At 47.2% G+C, this 19707-nt stretch overlaps 2 protein-coding genes across 2 annotated transcripts in view; one reads left to right on the plus strand and one right to left on the minus strand.

The window, feature by feature from the left end:
• LOC126541799 (uncharacterized) overlaps positions 1–19484 on the minus strand; it is a 484065-nt gene extending 464581 nt beyond the window's left edge. Inside the window, exon 1 of the mRNA XM_050188735.3 lies at positions 18968–19484. The gene's annotated coding sequence lies outside the window, so the exon portion shown is untranslated. The remainder of the gene's footprint in view (positions 1–18967) is intronic.
• The window catches only part of LOC126541800 (unconventional myosin-Ie-like), a 364609-nt gene that overhangs the window by 205160 nt on the left and 139742 nt on the right, over positions 1–19707 (plus strand). The gene's annotated exons all lie outside the window — the stretch shown is intronic.

Raw genomic sequence — 19707 nt, forward strand, 5'->3', positions numbered from 1 at the left:
ATTATCAAAGAAGGTGTTGTTGGTTGCGAATACGCCGGTCAGTGTAAATCACAGTGACCACAAAGCCATTGCGACCGTCGTTACTAAGTGACAGTTAGTGAGTGACGCAACAAAACCTTTACCGCAAACTTCTTACCACGAGGTTTACAGCTCCGCTACTCATCCACTTTGGCAGGGCGAAATGACCTTGATTTTTTTTTTTTTTTAGAGTGCTGTTCTTAGGCGATCGTTCCTGGGTTGAGCGTCGGCGTCGGCATCGGTGTAACCGCGTAAATTCGCGCGTCTTTTACCACAGCTGGCTCGTTGACGCCCTTCGGTGTAAAAGCGCGAACGCGCTCGTGCCACTGCTCCCGCGTTCGTCGTCGTCGTCGTCGTCGTCGTCTTCTACAGCCGGCTCCGATGCTGCTCATCATGTTAGCGTTGCCATGATGCCCCTCCCTCTGCGAAGGCGCTGGCGGCATTGACCCACTGCCAGTAGGTGTGGTGATTTCGGTCCGAAGTTTCTTGCCTCAATATATCGCGAAAAGAAAACACGTATAAAGCTGCGCTCAAATTTCGCACTTGGAAGTATCGTAATCGTCACACATATTTTCTTTTTCATTTCTTTAAAAGTGCACTACAGCGGATACGTTAAGCCGCGACAATGCCGACAAACCGTAATAATAATAATAATAATAATAATAATAATAATAATAATAATAATCGTATGTCTCTCACTAGCACTGCGATCGTGTCGTCATGGGACAAGTTCTGTTACGAAGAGACAGTACTACCTCATTATGCTTACAAACACATCTTTATCAACTGCAATAGCTAAACTCCCTAGACGTCTGTACTTGCGCGCGTTCACTTTGTGGCGACGTCATTTCCAGGACTTTCTGCAACATTAATGGACTAATACGCACTTTTGTGCGATTACGTTTCACGAATGGAAGGAAAAAATAAAAAGGAAGATCTTGCGCCTAGGCAGGACGCCTGCAATAGTGGGGTCAAAATAACTTGTCCTTGTGCCCTATCGAAGAAAAAAAAGAAAGAAAAAGAGAAAAAAAAAGAAATTGATCGCCCATTCCCCCTATGGATGAGTGATGTATATTATGTTTTTTTGTGCACGCAAAAAAAAAAAGAACGACAACAACAGCATTGAGTGATCTTGACCCCGTGACTTGATCCTCTACAGACCCGCGTTCACTTGTTCGTTGTCTCTAAATTTCCTGTCTTTTTTTTTTTTTTCGACAAGCGCTCACATGCGCACACCCTCACAGAGACGCTTACTCCGTGTTCTCTCGCTCGATGAACGTGACAAAGCATGTACGCTGCGTAAAAACCAAGAGTCGTCAGCGGGCTGGCTTTTTCCCACCGCAGCCGACTCTCGTCTGTGTCACGAGGTTCGGTGCAGACCGGCACACCTGTGCGCACGACGTATTCTGCAGTATACACCTTGGCTGCTTCGAGTCGAGTTTGCTGCGTGGATTACTCGCTCGCTGCTTCGCTTCATTTCTCACTGTCGCCGACGAACACGGTAGTGCACTCCGCGAGGCACCACCCGCCGCAGCCGTGCCTGCAGAGCTCTCACTTGTCCCCGAATCTTCTGGCGTCCTTGGCGTCGCGTTTTCCTTCCAGTTTTCGCGTTGCATGCACGCCATTTTATGAGCAAAGAGTCAAGGACATTCCTTCCTTGCTCGCTCATGCGTTTCTCGTTTCGAGAAGAACTCGCAGTTTTGCTTGAAAGGCGAAACATCAATTGCGATAGCAAATTAGTAGACAGCTATACAAAGTAAGGATAGTAACTCTAACGTCCGTATAAACTTGTAAACATTCGCTTATTAACTGAATTAACAAGCATGGTGTCAGCGTGCTCTGTCAAACATGAACACATCACTCTCCATGACCGCGGACACTCGCCGTCAGAACGCTGGCGTGAGGAAACGCGGCAGCAGCAGCAAGCGAAGTGACCTTCGTGCTCTCTATCGCTTCAACGCAAACTGAGCGGCGAGAACACAGCACGCACAAACGTATGAGTCGTAGGCGCTCCTATAGACTATGTCCCAACGCAGATAAGGCTATACGCTGTTGCTGCCAGATTACCATGCTGCCGCCCCCTTCGTCCCCTTCCCACAGTGCCTCGAGCGCGGCGGAAGACGGCGCGCGTACTCCTCGCTTTCCTCCCTTCAGTGCGCGAGATTTAACCGCGATCGTCGGCTCCCCTCGCACGCTTTCACTCGCACATACAGCATACAGCGCACGGTGACGGTGTTATCGCCCTTAGGCTTTGTACGGAACGTCATGGCAACGGCGAGGGCAAAAAATGCGCCTGGAGTGTTTATGTAATTACTACTGCAGTCAGAAATTGCGAAGGGCTCAAAATTCGGCTACCGCTGTCGGGCGATCTGCCATGCGGAAGTGAGAGGAACGAAGCCATCGCCGAGAACAAGACGAGAAGCTGTTTCTGTGTCCGTTCTTGTTCAGTCTTTGTTTTGTTTTCTTTTTTTTTTTCGCTGGTTCCATTCTAAAGACCATCTGCCAACTAGCCCAACAGGATACACTCTCTGGAAGTGAGAGCCCTTGCTGGCGCAAGAGTAAACTCTTGTCTTTATAAATTACTTGTGGTGCCAGCGAAAGGCGTGGCTATAGTATACGTTCCTAGAACCTTCGTTTGAAAATTTAAGTTCTGGAGTACGACACAAAGAAGTACAATGATCATTACATTGCCATGGAGTACAATGCAGTGACCTACAGTGAACTCATAAACCACTTGATCGCACTGTTGACTTTGTTGATGCATCTTTAGGCTTCTCAATCTTTTCGTAATAAACTGAACGTAACCATTAAGTGCGGGCGTATGTTTGTTTGGAAACGTTTCTTATTTGCCTTATAGATAGCAATATGGCTCTCTGTAGTAGCGATATTGCTCCATTGATATTGAAATTGTCTTCGTACAACGTCTGTTCGGTTTCGCCGCAAACTGGCAGAAGAATTTCTTATATGGTTACATCATGAAAAAGCCACGCTAACCTGTCTGCCAGTAAGAAAATTTTGTCGATTTCAGTGGTATGTATACACTATATAATGACCAGAGAAAAAGTAGAGGTAGGCGCATGAAGCGAGCGCCTCCATTATATGTCATATGTGCCATCAAAATCATTCAGTGGTGGCTCTAAAAAAAAAAAAGAAAGCACTGTTGTATCCTTCCTCTTTATGAATTCTGGCTTTCTTTTACCCCAGCGCAAAGTAACAAGCTGAACACTTGTCATGTACACCTCTTCTACCTTACCTCTGCTTGTTCTCTCTCTTTCTCGTTCTTAAAGAAAGAAAACGGTGCATTATGGATAAAGAGGTGATTGCGACTACACCATGTTTATCGCACACGTGGGCACAATAAATTGTGCATTTATCACCGACTGAATATATTATTTGCCAAAAATTCACTTAACTTTTCAGCTGACTGCACTATAGACATGTTGCAGTTGTAATATCTGCTGCAATCGCTGTTCAGAGTATACCTACCGCCTACCGGTAGGTTCAGAGTAGCCTACCGCCAGTTTCTAGTTATCTGTCTGTAGAGACTGCTTCCACTGTATACGCAGTGACAGGGCGTGCACGATGTGTATGCATTCACGACGGCTACGACAACAACCACACGATGAAGAGGGCAACGCGACGCTGCACGCTGCTGTGTAGCGTGTGCATGAGAGGAAACCTTGGTTTTCCTTGTAAATGCTATCGCAGTAAAGCAACCTATTTAATTCTATACAGCACAGTTCCTGTACACTATACATTCGTATTGAAACGACCCGCTTATGTTGAACGCTGTGTACCTTCATCCAATCCCGCCCAGCCAGTGAAAACGGCCACCGTTTCGCCGAGCTCTACTTGAAGCGAGCCCTGCGTTCGGTGTAAGCGAGAAAAATACCCGTTGCGTTTAGTGCGATGCAATGGGGATTGCTCGGAAAATGAACGTAGGCGTCGTCATTGTGCAGTTCATTTCGATGGGGGCGAAATGTGAAAACACCTGTGTACTTAGATTTAGGTGCACGTTAAAGAACCCCAGGTGGTCGAAATTTCCGGAGTCCTCCACTACGGCGTGCCTCATAATCAAAAAGTGGTTTTGGCACGTAAAACCCCATAATTTTTTTTTCATTGTGCAGTTCCTAACCACGTGGGGTTTCCTTTCCGCAAAACTGCCCTGCCTCGCCAGCCGCTGAATAGCGACGACAGAGGCTTCCTGCCGTGGTCAATGCTGCAACGTGAGAGCGGTGCGCAACGAAATCGCGTACCAACATATATATTTATCCGTAATCTATATTTATGACGCCTGTCCTGCCCATATGCGCGCACGGATTCTTGTGACACGAACGGTGATGGAAAACTCGCAGTCTTTTTTTTCTTTTTTCCTTCAAGAAGCAGCATTACGCTTCTACGATAGGAATTTTGCTACGAAGAATGTTTTTTTTTTCTTTCAGGGATCGACATCTCGATTCCAGTCGAAAATTCTGGCTTCAGATTTCTGGCCATAATCGCAGTGTTAAAGACCGTAAACGACCCGCTGCTCTTTTCTTCGTTAAATTTAAGCTGTAGTTAAGGGGTGGTCAATAGAGTGCTGCCCTTATCTTTTTTTTTTTTTGGCAACTGCAATAAAATATATTTGAATTTAACTGAATTGATTTGACGCAAAGCTCCAGGTAACTCAAGTAGTTGAACCCACTACTTCAGCTACCCGGTGTTCTCCGACACGACACTAACGAGCAAATGAACTGCTGTGAATCTACTCATATCCAGCCATGGATGGTCGGTAGTGGCACCTTTACAGTTCCCAGAAGCGATGGGTGTAATAAATGGAAGAATCCATCCATCCATCCATCCATCCATCCATCCATCCATCCATCCATCCATCCATCCATCCATCCATCCCTCCTTCCCTCCCTCCCTCCCTCCCTCCGTTCCTCGATCTCTTATTCAAAACAAGGGGTCAGATGATATAGTTTGCTAAGTTGCTCCCTTTGATCATAACCACATAGAGAGCGATAATGGCCTGCTTAATTTATCAGCGCCGGGTTCCAAGTCGTTGCACGTAGCGCAAGAATACTAATCGTAACGGGAAGGGTGCCTCTCGCTGAGATAACATGGAATGCAGTTGGTCCTTTTGTTTGGTCATGTGAAGCCTAGCGTTCTGTCTTGTGCACTCACACGTCTTGGTCCTATCTTTTTGCTCCATTGACCTTGGAATAGGATTGACCTTGGAATAATCATATTGTCAAATCTATTAAATGGCCGACAACACATATCGGGTGAAAGACGACTACAAGGGAGCATTTTCTCACGGTCATTGGGCGTGAATGAAGGCGAACTATGTGAGCTCTTCTATGTGATCTGAACAAAAATGAGACCTCGTGCACGTTCCTAAGTCTGTGTCAAGGAGGGCTTAACTCTCACGATCACAAGACAGTCTGGATGATACCTAAGCACTCTGACAACTTTGTCAGGGCCTAAAATGCCCTGCAGGGCTGCACAGAACGCGGAAGACGCGAGGATCTCCTTATCATGAACTCTGCCCCCACAAATTTAGTAAAATGAAGGCCATCGAAAAACTCAGCCGTAGCAGCATGCCAGAGTAACAGTCAACTTGCCCGACTGTACCGTCGCTCTCTAGGCGGTCTCAGCAAAATCTCAAATAACCCTGACGCAGTGACGTCTTAAGAACGATCCGAGAACAATCAGTGAACAGTCATCTTAAGAACAATTAAATCGACAGAGCTGTTACCATCTTCAGAGCATCATGTCGCCTTGCACGTAACTATCCCAGCCGTACAAAGCCAATGATATGTGAGACTACAACTTAAGCCCGCGGGAAAGAAACATCCCGGCAGGCACTGTATTGCTAATATGCTGTCGCTATACCTTCATCGCGTTGATCAGCATAGCATTGTCTTTAGTGCTAAATATCGCCGTTCAGCGTAATAACTCTCGCGCATTCACTTATATGGCCGGCAGGTTCGGAAAATTAACGGATACAAGCGCAGCAATTACCGCTTCAATTGGTTCCGTTTTCTTCGACCGCCCCAGTTTTTCCTCTATCGATCAGCCTTGATTAATGGCGAGTGCATTCCCACTGAATTATAGACCATTTTAATTAGACCTCTTAGGCGGCGTGGGCGTTAGTACCTGCGTTGTCTACGTGTATACAACGTAGCATGCGATGTTACCGTCAATTTAATGCATAACTGTTCGCGGACCGCACGCATCGGAAAAGTCGCACTTACGTGCTTTGTGGGGCACGAAGGCGTTAAAAGGTTCCTGAGCCAGTAATCGTGCTTGGTAAAAAAACGTAGTTGGCGAATAGCATACGCTGCTGTGAACATCTCAGCCAAATTTTGCAGTCGCGCGCGAAGCGTGGAGCTCGCCAGCGGAGCGCGAAGTCACCTTTTTATCAACCGCTCTCTTTTAAACAGTAGCCTAGCTGGTCCTCACTATTTTCTGGAAGCTTTATTTCCTAATATTGCAGATCCTTATAAGCGGCTGCAATTGGCTAATAGCTGACATCAATCCAGAAGGGTGTTTGGATCAGAGCGCTTCTTTACTGTTACTGTGTATCTTTATTGACGCAGTTTAATAAACAGGCTGAAGTAAGCGAAAATCTGCTTTTGAATTTCGATAAGAATTCCGTACTTGCGGAAGAAGCTGACTATCGTCTGCTCACGCTCGGCCGCGGCCGTCGTCGTAGGAATTAAACTTTGGCCCCGCTGCTTATCGGAGTCGTAGTCGTAGGGTCCCGCTAATTTCGTCTAGTTTCGAACACTCCACTAGCCTCGAGCCACGCGAAGCTTAAGGTCAGACCACACGCACGGTTACCAGCGTGCGCTCACTCCTGGCCGCTCCAGCTGTTTAGACACCTTGGCAGACTTCGCTTCGTATTGAGCTACTGATAGCGCTTCAAAAATGCCCAAGTTTGATGTGGCTACCATCCGTCGGTCAAGCTGGTGCAGGACAGGGCCGGTCCGCACCGCGTATCCGGGTCAGACTGGAGCATGCGAGCACGAGCGCGTACTCGAGCCCTGTCGTGCGCAAAGCAAACGCTGCGCACACGCGTGGCTGCGGTTGCACGAACGCAGCGCATACACCCTCGCGGGGTGTCCCCACGGGCCCCACCGACGGAGCCTACTCGCTGAGTGCAACCGCGTTTGATGTGTCAAAATGGGAAGTAGTGGCGCCTATGTGAATGCCCAAAATCAAAGTTGAACGACGCGCCACGGTGACGTTCAGTAGTTGTGGGCACCCGCCGCTCCGCCGTAGCCTTCGCGGTGCAAGCCATTGAAGAAGGAGCGGAAGTACCGCGTTGGGGACGTTTGATTGCCAAATGACTCCGCCTCTGCTGAACGCATTGAAGAACGTTTTTGCAGCAAGGTATTTCTGAAATAGGCTACTTTAACTTCAAATGCATTTCTCGACTTCGATATAAAGTGGTTCAGGGCCCCTTTTTAAAACACCACCACCAGGCAGCGAGCGAAGGAAATGCCCACATATTAACTTAAATATACATACGCTTTGCAGGCTGAAGGATAACGATGTGCATCCTGATCAAAAGCGTTGAAAGGGCTTCCGAAATTGTTTATTTCTTTGTTGTCGCTGCTTTTCTTTTCTGTTTTTTTAAGTGGGGGGGGGGGGGGGGGTGCAAAGAAGTTTTATAGGTTCTTATGACATAGCCAGTGTATTGCTACGATGGCTGCGATAAGACTTGGAAACTTGTTACGATGAGAACAACTTTGCGATTCGAACACATGTCAACAACGTTTCAAATTATCTTTACTACTACTACTACTACTACTACTACTACTACACACACGGCGAAATATTTTTGTGTACGCAAACTATTCGAAGTTACTACAACGGAAGCGGAATAAATTGGACACCAAGCACACATGGCCTCAGCGTTTTCAAGATGGCACCAATCGAACATACGTGTTCCTGTATATGCTCCCGCAGGGAGCATATACAGGGACACTAATCGAACAGGTTGTGTAGCGCCATCTGTCCTAAGCGTTGGGTAGCTACAAGTTCTTCCCAGCATTATACAGAAACCACGCCAGGATGTGTCGCTCATGTGTAAGTCGCGAAAGTCTCCTCGTGTGAACTTTTGTCTGTATTTGTCATCTGCACCCTTTCAACAGCTGCCCTGGGCGGCCAGCCCTGGAGAACTGTTTCGTTGCCACAGAAACAGATAGTGCGACCGGCTTTTACAGATACGGCAGCGACCTGTTCGTGCCAAACCAGAGGACGGTGCTCAGTTCCTCCTTCTCACTTTCCGCGAACGCGTTACTCGTGAACGACGCTTTCGTAATCACGCCTTTCTTTGGTCGGGCCCGTTTTCCACTCTTTCATAACGCACGTTTGCCCCTACGTGCCCGTTCGCTTCAACGCGTGCGTATGGGTATTGCGGCCACTTTGTCTTCGCGAATACAGATTGAGCTCTGCCGTCTGCACCGACAGAAATCGATACGCTTTCGTGTTCCCGCGGCGATAATAATCGCCACGTTCGCCGGCTGCCCGACGGTACACGCTGATCGGCTGCGCCATTGCAGCCACCTGCGCATGTTTTGAAATCAGCACGTTGTGTGCGTAGCAGGTTTTCGGATTCTCCCATTCGAAGCACGCACACTCGGATTTGCTCCTCGCGAATTGTAATGCGCGGTCACTGATCGAAACCAACATGGTGGCATCGATTTAAGAACAAAATTATCTGTGTATTGGTTTCGATTATTGCATTACTTTGGCACTTAAGCACGTTGGGCGGGATTTCATCCCGGCGATTAATCGTCTGCTGAGTTTCTAAAAAATTCCTTCAAGACGAAAACGAACGAAAACTGTGTGCGAATTGCAAACGGAAGCATTTTCCTTGTGACTTACTCGTAACCTGCTCGTAAGTTGCTTGTTTGTTGTCACCTGTCACTCGTTTACTTTACGATGTAATGCCAAATAGTAAGCCACGCCATCCACCTCTTGGCAACGTCTCATTCGCACCTCTTAGTGCAATTACGTCGAGCTGCTACTGTTGCCTGTGAGGCAATTGTCTTCAGCATTTGCTTTTCTGACATAGCCCAAGGAAGATCATTGCCCTCAGCGATGTTGAGTTAACTAGTGGAGAGAATATGGTGGACTAAGTGTAATCTCAAACTAAAGTTTACCAGCTTTTGACCCTAGTAATGAATAAACGCAGCATCCGTGTACTACCTAAGATTTGTACTGTTTGACAATGACAATAATCGCAGGTTATCTAGAGTTGCGATATTCATTACACCTTTCAGGAAGAGAGAACCCGTATTGGAGTTAAAAAAAAATATCTTCGTAAGTACTCCACACTGGGTCACAAATGTTCGCTCTCTTTCATATAGGTTTATAGCCTTAAGTTCGCGTTCTAAATTTGCATAAAGAATCATCTACACAACCGGCCGCAATGCAGTAGAGGCATCTGATGAGAGAGAGAGAGAGAGAGAAATAAACGGCAGGGAGATTAACCAGGTGAAACATTTCATTTGCTACCTTACAAAGAGGGGGGGGAGGGGAGGAACCTAGAAATACGCTTTACGCACATCGACCTACTCTATAATTTGGTTGTAAAAAGCCCGATTTTCAGGTAATGCCTATGATCGTCGTACGCACACCAATGACGTTACCATTCTTTTTTTGCGCTCACTTTACAGCAGAATCTAACTGAAAAAAAAATCAAATATAGCATCCGACGGATTTTCACAGCCTCATTTTTCGGACCCGCTCCATTTTTCGGACGAATACGTGCAGCAGCGCCACCCACTCCATGCTAGCACAGTATAACGGCAATCGAAATTTGGGCCACCGTTACGTGAATATTTCAACGGCATGATTATTATATAGAAGGAGTACTCGCTCACAGAGTTTCTAAGGAACAGAGGCTGTGGAACGTTTTAATCAAACGTCAACAGCTAGAGTACTAAAACAGGTGTTAGCATTTGTACACAAAATTTAATATTTTTGGAATCGGCTTCAGTATTTTTTTAACGTTAAAGATAGCAGGGTCGCTTACGTCAATTACATACTTTCGTTCATCCTACAGAGCAAGACCAGAAGCCGCTGACGCAGCACTACGAATTTGAATTAGCGTTTCCATGCCGTCCGAAGAACACAATTCGGCATAAATATTTAAGCATACTGCGTGCTGCAGCCTGAGATACTGACACATACAGTGACTTGAAACGCTCACTTTACATATAAATCTTTTAATGACCACAAAGAGCTCGATTATACATGTTACGCGGCGCCTAAGACTGCTTCTTTCACTATATCACTAAAATTCTGGTATTACTGCTTAACAGTGGTCTCCCTTGTCGGTCTTCTTACCTCAGTATCGTTTTTGTTCGCGCATGGAGTGCGGTTGCTGTTGAATACGAGAAGAAAGCGCACGGTGCACTGTGACGAACACTGTTCCTCGCGGGTATCGTCAGCGCGCACTCACTGGGACCCCACCGGCCAACGAAGAATCCTCGCTGGCTGCTTCGAAGGTGCGGCGTTGCAACACTTACACGCACGCGGTCTTCTAACGCAACCCGACCGCGGTAAAAGCAAGTCCGCTCGCTCTTCTATGCTGGCGCCGTCTGCCGGTTAGCGCCCTTGCCCCGGGCCTTGTGGAAGCAACCTTACGCTCGCGGCGTTTAAACCTTTATCTCGGATGGGTGTTCGTTACACGCCTCGCAAGAAAGTTTATCAAAATACTTAGATGAGCAGTAGAAAAGAGTGAAGCAATCAATCACCCACCCTATTTCTGTTTTGACTCCGTCTGCGCTTGCCTTTATGCGTACACGCGGTGGCTGTCCGTGAAAGAGACCAATCTCGTCGTACGCGGGGTCGCGTGACCTCGGCTTCCTCCTCCTCCTCCTCCTCTTTAGTGACGGAATGCGCATTTCAAGCTATACACACTGGGGATACATGTACATCACAGCACGTGTCGAGTCCTCGAGCTATCGCGAGCGCGCATCCATTCCGCAGACGCGAAGAGGAGACGCTTCTCGTTTCGCCTACGCCGAAGTCAGAGCCGTGTTTATCGCTCCTAGCTCCTGGCTTCGTTCCTCGGTCAGTTCGCAAGAGCAAGAAATACTTGACGTGCCCGTTGCTCCGTGGTCTGAAAGTTTGTTTTTCTCCGCCGGAGCTATTGCGCGGGCCTCCACGTGTTCCTTTGCTCGGTTTTCTTTCTTTCGTTTCGTTTCTCCTGCTTCTTTTTTTCTGGATAGGGAGGTGGTTTTAGCTCTGAGGGCGAAACTTTGACCGGCTGGCCAGCCTTGCGAAATGCCGTTGGTGGCGGCCGCGAGCCATTTGTGCACGGAAAAGCCCACCTTTCTATCGCGGGTGGTATCCTTGGCTTGCACTAGCACCAAGGTCGGAATTATTCGCTCAGACCCCCGTGATGCTCCCGCAACAACATGGGACCTGAACTCGGTACTGTATACTTCTCTAAGCATGTATGCCATTTATGAACGAAATAAACTGAAACTGAAAGCAGAGTTGTTTGGCTTGGAGGTATTACGTACAGTATATGTGGTCCACCGCTAAACAATGTGGGACCGAATTCACAAACGCTTATCTTCGTGTGAGCTGTTTCCCATTGGCGAGCTACCTTAGCTAATAATACGATGTCCAACGGCACAACTGGCTGGCACCTACTCTTTTGAACAGTCCTCTCGCATAGGAACATTTTCTTCTGAATACAAACCATGCTCCCGTCCCACTACCTGGTCTAGATCCTCTTGAGCTTGTTACGGTTGGCGTGTAACAACCCCGGCAAAAAGGATGCTCAACCACCATGCCTCATCGAAACGGAGGGTGGATTCCTAATTTGTTATGGTTGTCTAGGGTGGTCGCCGGTCTGGCGGACGCCCCGCAGTGTTTACAGGCCCCTTTGTGTGTGTGCGTGAAAACCCTTTCCGCGAACCTACGACGCCTAGAAGACAAGGGACCAAGCCGCCTACGATCCCCAAGACCCACGGGTTACCACCAGCAGAGGCAACCTCGTGAAAAGTCACCTGGGAGGGGATACCAGCGGCCCATCCACAACCAGACGCAGCGCCGGTCACGTGACGTTGACGTGAGCAAGATCCCGCCTACGATTTTAGTGGGCCTATTTAAGAGGCCCCACAATGTACTTTATCACTTCATTCATTCTCTTCTTCCTATCCTTCACCAACCATTGAATAAACAGTGCAAATGTCGCACTACAAATTGTCTTGTCGTTGCCTGGTCGCCATAGTCTACCGGACGCCTGCAGCCCGCCGACAACGCCACGCTACCCAATAGTAACGCCGGTCGAGCTTCGAGAAACAGGCGTCGCAACAAGCTGAATGCAGCTGGCCTAGACGCACATTGACGTAGTCTATAACATGAGATACCTCTAGAAAAATGTGAATTTACTGAAGGGTCTACCTGTGGAAGTCTAACCTGTTTTGATTCGCTCCATTATGAGTTCACACGTGTTGCAGTGTGCCAGAGTGAGATATTTCGCACTCACTTGTTTTCTTCTTTATAAAAATGAAACGTTTATAAACAATGAAACACACACACACACACACACACACACACACACACACACACACACACACACACACACACACACACACACACACACACACACACACACACACACACACACACACACACACACACACACACACACACACACACACACACACACACACACACACACACACACACACACACACACACACACACACACACACACACACACACACACACACACACACACACACACACACACACACACACACACACACACACACACACACACACACACACACACACACACACACACACACACACACACACACACACACACACACACACACACACACACACACACACACACACACACACACACACACACACACACACACACACACACACACACACACACACACACACACACACACACACACACACACACACACACACACACACACACACACACACACACACACACACACACACACACACACACACACACACACACACACACACACACACACACACACACACACACACACACACACACACACACACACACACACACACACACACACACACACACACACACACACACACACACACACACACACACACACACACACACACACACACACACACACACACACACACACACACACACACACACACACACACACACACACACACACACACACACACACACACACACACACACACACACACACACACACACACACACACACACACACACACACACACACACACACACACACACACACACTCTCTCTCTCGCACGCACGCACGCACGCACGCACGCACGAACGAACGAACGAACGAACGAACGAATGCAGAGCATAGCAGCTGTCTGAGCACGGTGAAGATTAGCCATCTGACGTCTGTTTATTGTACGCATGCTGAGTACTCGTGCTTTCATTGTCGTACCCGCCGCGATTCACTTAAAATTCGCTAGCCCACGTACGAATTAATTGAACTGAAGACCTAGCTACGAGTATATTAGCAAATTGCAAGCTGATCAGAGGCCGCTCACCCCGATGCGTTATATTGAAGTACGGTACAGTCCTGACGTACCTTTTCTCGCGACACAATATTCTGGTTGTTGCTTCACTGCTCTAGCCAAACATTACATTACGCGTCGCAAGTCGACGCCTTCTTCATTTTGTCATATAAATATTCATGGCTAGCCTTACCTCATATGCTCATTGAATGAACCTCTTCATTCGTTCTTTTTTTTTTTTCGTTTACCTGTATGTAATCGTTTGGTATGTGTTTATGTTCATATTTTAATCACGTATAGATCAATTTTTCATTTGCTATACCTTATTTTTGTTTTGTAAGTATTAACCGGAGGTCTCGCCCTTACAGACTTTGACTGAGACCTCCTCCTGTACATATTTCATACCTAAATGGTCTTATAGTAGGTGCCATAAAAGTTTATTGTGATTTACTCTTGATAGTCTGTGTGTATATATGCGACTGCGCAGGCTAATATTGATCACGGACGACGGGGTTTTCAATGAGGGCACCTATATTTTTGTTTTTCTCCCGGCTTTCTACACTAACCACTTCGGCTCAGCGCTAACGAACGTCTAATCAGAACTTCGCCTGCTCACGAAACCGAACGTGTGCGATAACGAAAAGAGAAATAACGGATATCACGCGTCTTCTTGTCCCTTCCTATTAACCCGAGAAGTGAGAAGTTAATCGAAACTAACTAGCTCTATCCATGGTTCTGGTTGCACAAACTAGCTATTACCTCCCACTCACGCTTCAGCCTAAGGCTCAATATTGAACGCAGCTAAAGATTAGCCTGACGTCTACTCGTAACTTGGCGCCCAGTACTATTCTCTCTTGCGCTAGGTTCGATGGACACTAAGAGGGTCCGACATCTAGCAGGCCCAACATCGACTTTCACTTTCAATCAACGCTGAATGGGCAGATCAACAGAAACGCGAAATTAGTTTGGATTGGTAGATTACTCTTCTGAAAACTAATCTACATTTTTTTTTAGCGGAGTGATATCGCGAAAAGAATGAAGGTCAGACTTTCTTTTTTGAACTTCGCGCTCACAACCGCGGCACGAATGCACCATTGTGACGTCACGCACTTCTGGCATATTGGGGTCCTCTTTTGTGCAGGGAGTGTTTACAAAAGGTGTTGTGCTGAGATTTTTTCGTTTTGTTGTTGATTTTTTCTTATGTTTATTTTTTCCTTTTAGTTTGTAGGTGCAATGTGATGTTTAGCACTACTCGTGGACCATTAGTTGCTGCTAAAATATGTGACGTCACAAAACTGATAGGGCAGGGACTCCAGACGAGGTGATACCACCTGTCTTCTGTTTCTCTGCCTTTTCTATCTCGTCAAGCTTACGCTCATGGCAAGAGTAACCCATTTGTAATTGTTAAGTTGAACCAGAGTCCTTTAATACGCCAGTATTAACACCAGATTGCTTTAATCCTTACGTATTAAAGGGCTCCGGTGGAACCTACCAATTGTCCTTAGCTCAGTCGTCTTTCCCGTTTTTCCTTTAAGAATAGCATTGTCAGCGGTGCGTTGATATATCGCCCGTTTGGTAAGCACCCTTCTTTCAGCGCACACCTACGTAACAATGACGGTGACGTTGCTATAAGGCACATTTGCCTCCAATTCATCCGCCTGCCGGCAAGTTTAACACTTAAGTGGCAGATTAATTCCTACGTGTGTTCAAGGTCAAGGCAATTGACTGACCTTCACCTTCTCTTCCTCGACATTTTTTTTTTCGTGAATTCACCGCGCAGCTCACTCACGACTAGCAATTTTTAGCACCCAATATCACATTTGACAATAGCGCACACTGGCTCACCTGGTGCAACTTGCTGGTGCAGCGAAGCTGTTACTGCGGCTAACACCGCTTGAGGACGTAAACGTGAGCACCGAAAGCGCAACATTTTAAACTATCATCCGCACCTCTACAAATAACCAAAGATCGCAGCGTGCCGAAAATTTAAAAGTGTAGTTTAAGGGTTGACGACAATGATGTATGGACAAGTTACAAATGCGGCCGTTATTCGGAACGTTTAGACGTACTTTATCACAATTTTTAGCTAATCACCTGCACGGACGGTTTCTATATTTCAAAGACGCGCTCCTAAAGAACTGCAGAGTATATCGGTTCAGAGGTTGTACATGAATAGAGTAGTGACTTAAAAGAACGCCCGAGAAAATGTTAAACAATTTTGGTAGAATAAAGAGGCTACAAGAATGTATTAAAATTGCACTAAAAGTGGTTTGCCGGGAGAGGAATCAGTGACTTTGTCTGTTCGAATATTTGTAAGAATATAGAAAACGTGCGGAGAAGAACACGCTGGTAAAATAGCTAAGTAATGGGGCTATTAGGAGAGTCGCGTTAAGTTAACAAAAGTGGAGCAAGTGTAGCGACTACTTCGTTTCGAGCAGGGCAATAACTTTGAAATTGTCGCTGTATGAGAACGTGCAAAAGTTTTGAACTTAGACTTTGCACACGTAGACCACCTCTGCGTGAAGGCATGAGTTAAGATTGTTTTAAGCATTCGATAGCACTAATTTCAGAGAGTTATTCTCAAGGAGATGCATTTTCAAGGTCACCGGCGCTCTAGAAACAGCTGCGGCTCTTCGGTGGAAAACCATACGTCCCGCCTGCGTCGACGTAATCGCCGCAGCAATTTCTCTGAGATATCTCTGTGGGTTTTGGAGAAAAAATGATACAAAACTATGAAGCCGGCTTGTTCGAATCCCACTGCAAACGAACCTTATTGGCGTTTCTTGAAAATTCGAAGACAACCACATGGAATGCATGGAGGTCACGAAGTAAGTGACAGTAGCCACATTCACTTTGTTATAGCTCAGAACAAGTAGTGATGTAGCTACGGCTGGCATGGCACTAAACACTCTCTGATATGCTGGACTGATGCGCAGGGCTGTGACGACTTCAACTGCAGGGCGTTCTTGAACAGTGGCAATATCCCTGAACCGCGTTCCACAAGGGCGCTTATAGCATCAGTGTGAACACGTAAGCAACCTTTGCGTTAGTTTACTTGGCGCGCGGGTATGTCTTAGTGTGTGTGTGGGCTTCGTTTTTATCTGACCCTCCTTCTTGCATGCCTCGCCATTTCACCTGGATTAGCACGTCGGGCCTGTCCATATACCAGTCAACTTCCTATCTATCTATCTATCTATCTATCTATCTATCTATCTATCTATCTATCTATCTATCTATCTATCTATCTATCTATCTATCTATCTATCTATCTATCTATCTATCTATCTATATATCTATATATCTATCTATCTATCTATCTATCTATCTATCTATCTATCTATCTATCTATCTATCTATCTATCTATCTATCTAATCTCTGTCTTGCACTTGTTCTTACACGGCCAAAATAATCACTACAGAACCATTCTACCCGTACAAAGTGCAATGCTATACCACTTATAGCGGTGGTCCTAAGCCATCAGCATACTTATCATCTGACAGGTAACTGGACACAAGTTTCGTTCTTACGCTGAATTTGTTTGTCATTTTTGTGAGATGGCAACCTCGGTATACTGAGCGGAATGGTTGCGATGAATGAATCACCCTAGTGTTCGGTTGTATATATTATTACGGCGAAGAATATTTACAGGGGATACATACGTGTACGGGGAGAATATTGCTGTCTTCTCCCTGTACTACTCAGATCTGAATCTCCGCAGCGGACGACACCTCTATTCTGCTGTGATGGCTAACGACGCTACCCCGCACTTCCACCATATATTACGGGGAAGAATATTTACAGGAGATATATATGCAGGGAGAATGCGTAGCTCGAAACCACAGGGCAGAGCGATACCATTGATTGATGTCAGCGTCACATAATCTTGCTCTTCTCCTCACAACGTCTTTCTATAGCGGGATAAACTACTACATAACAATATTTGCGCAAACCCATATATAGTGATCACGACAAATTAAAGCGAGCAGACTATAGCTTCGCACTGCAGCCATTTGTTGCTTCGTTTTGCATATGGCTATAGAGGTTGCATGACGTCCGTGTGCGGATAACTATAAATAACCATAGAGCATAACTGTTCAGTGAGGTGACTGCTAATTATGATGTTGTTGAGACGTGCCTAGATCAGATCTGTTGTTTTTTTGTAGATATAAATCGTTATAAATTGTTCAGCCAAATTATAAAGTGCGAATGCAGCTATGTGTTAAAATAAAGGGCAGACATATGCCCACCAATGAATGCCCGAACCGCACGCCCCCCGTCCGAACACATATCTCCCAGCACAAAGAAATTGCAATGCAGTAGAATTGAAACAAAAACAAACTGAAGCCAATGAACACATTTTTAAGAAAACCGACAATATCTTAAGATTCTGTACTGATTTATCGAAGCCGGTAACGACATAAAACTTTCACTAGTCAAATTAAACTTTTCGGGGTTCGTTCATCGAGTTGCGCATAGAACATGTCACACTACAAGACATATTCATTCGCCGAAACTTCGCTCGAATGAGAACAAACCGAACTTCCTAAAAAAAAAAAAAAAAAAAAAAAAAGAAGCTCCAACACGCTGTGCCTTTTCCGGCTGAAGAAAGCGCGCGTCAACGTCCCGTAACTGCACAGTGTCACGGGACGTTGGGAAAATAGGCAGCGAGGCGAGGTCGCGAGGAAGCCCGTTTCCGCAGCATCAATCATTGTCACATCCGCGCCCAGATCGAGTTGTAGAACTAAACTCTCATTTTATTCTCAAGTTCCGAACCTCGACGAAAAAAACTTCGTAAAACCCGCCGTCGTTTCAGGGCTCCGCGCTCACTTCGCGCGTTGGTTCCCGTTTTCGCTCAAATCGTTTCGCATCGACACGAGGAACGCAGGCGAGTGTGATGCGGTATAACGAACTGCACGATGCACACGTCAAAGCGTTTGTTAGTGAGGCGTGGCAGTGGAGTTTCAAGGATTTCGCGAGATCCTAAAGTACTCGGGCTGACGGCAATTCTTTTGCCCGAGGTGATGTTCCGCAGGCGATCGAGGGAAACAGCGAGGAATGTTTGAGGGCTGTGCGGGTGATGCGGCGAGGGATTACGAGCCATGCCGCACATGCCAGCACAATAGGAATTCAGGCGGCGGCAGGCTTAAGTTTGGGAGGACTTTTGTGGGGCCGTGGAGGTGGTCTCTGGATTTAAGTCGTTTCTGTTTTGGGTTCGGATACTTGTGTTAGCAGGCGAGAGACGGGTCAGCAGTGGCGGGTGTTATGGCCAGCGTTGCTCGTCGGGAAACCGGGGAAAAGCTGGGCACAGGGAGACGCAGCACACGTGCGGCTCAAAAGGATCGGAGAGGAGGTGGGTACGTGTGGAGGGAGGAATAGCGGGGGGTATAGCGGTATGCATTTGTTTTCTCCTTTACCTGCCTGCTGCTGTTGTCAGTCGCTTGCGGCCTTGTCAGTCCGAGCCAAGAGTGGATGTCGGAGTTGACGCGACAAGGTAGTTGGTAGTGTTCGCTCGGGTTGCTTCCTTCCTTCCTTTCTTGTTTTTCTTCCCCCGCAGCTTCGCTTCGCCAAAGAAAAAAAAATATAAAAGTCAGTGACGACGAGTCGAAGTAGAGCCGCGAGCGCGTGCGTGCGACTGCACGGCTAGCCGCCAGTGCCGCCAACTCGCAACGGGGGGAGGTTGCGACCGCGGTCCGGAGCCCAGCGTTCGCGGCACGGGCTCCCGCGGCCAGAAACTGGCGCCGCCGGCCGACGCGCCTTGCGCGGCTGCTCCCTTGCCTTCCTTCGCCGAAGGCGGAGGAAGAGGAGGATCAAGGGCTCGGGAGGAAGGGGGAGAGAGGAAGGGAGAGGAAAGAGGAGAAGGAGTGGACTTGAGACTGAGAACTAGAGGTACGGTAGCGCCATCTTCCGGACCCGCAGGCGGGGAAGCGCGGATATCTGCGAATGGCCCACGCCGCGAATCGCGCCTTTCGAGGGACACCGGAAGTTCCGCGCGCATTGCCACTCCACGTAGGACTGTATGGGTTAATTGGTTGTTTGACTGGTTCCGCTGGCGCTGACAGGGACGTCGCAAAGTGGGTACAGCTTTGCGAGAGGGCTAGTCTGGTTTTGGTCGGTCAATTATCCGATGGATGACTTAGCGCCGTCGAAATTGCTC

Source organism: Dermacentor andersoni, chromosome 2 (genome assembly GCF_023375885.2).
Source record: "Dermacentor andersoni chromosome 2, qqDerAnde1_hic_scaffold, whole genome shotgun sequence".
In the NCBI taxonomy this organism is placed as follows: Eukaryota; Metazoa; Arthropoda; class Arachnida; order Ixodida; family Ixodidae; genus Dermacentor; species Dermacentor andersoni.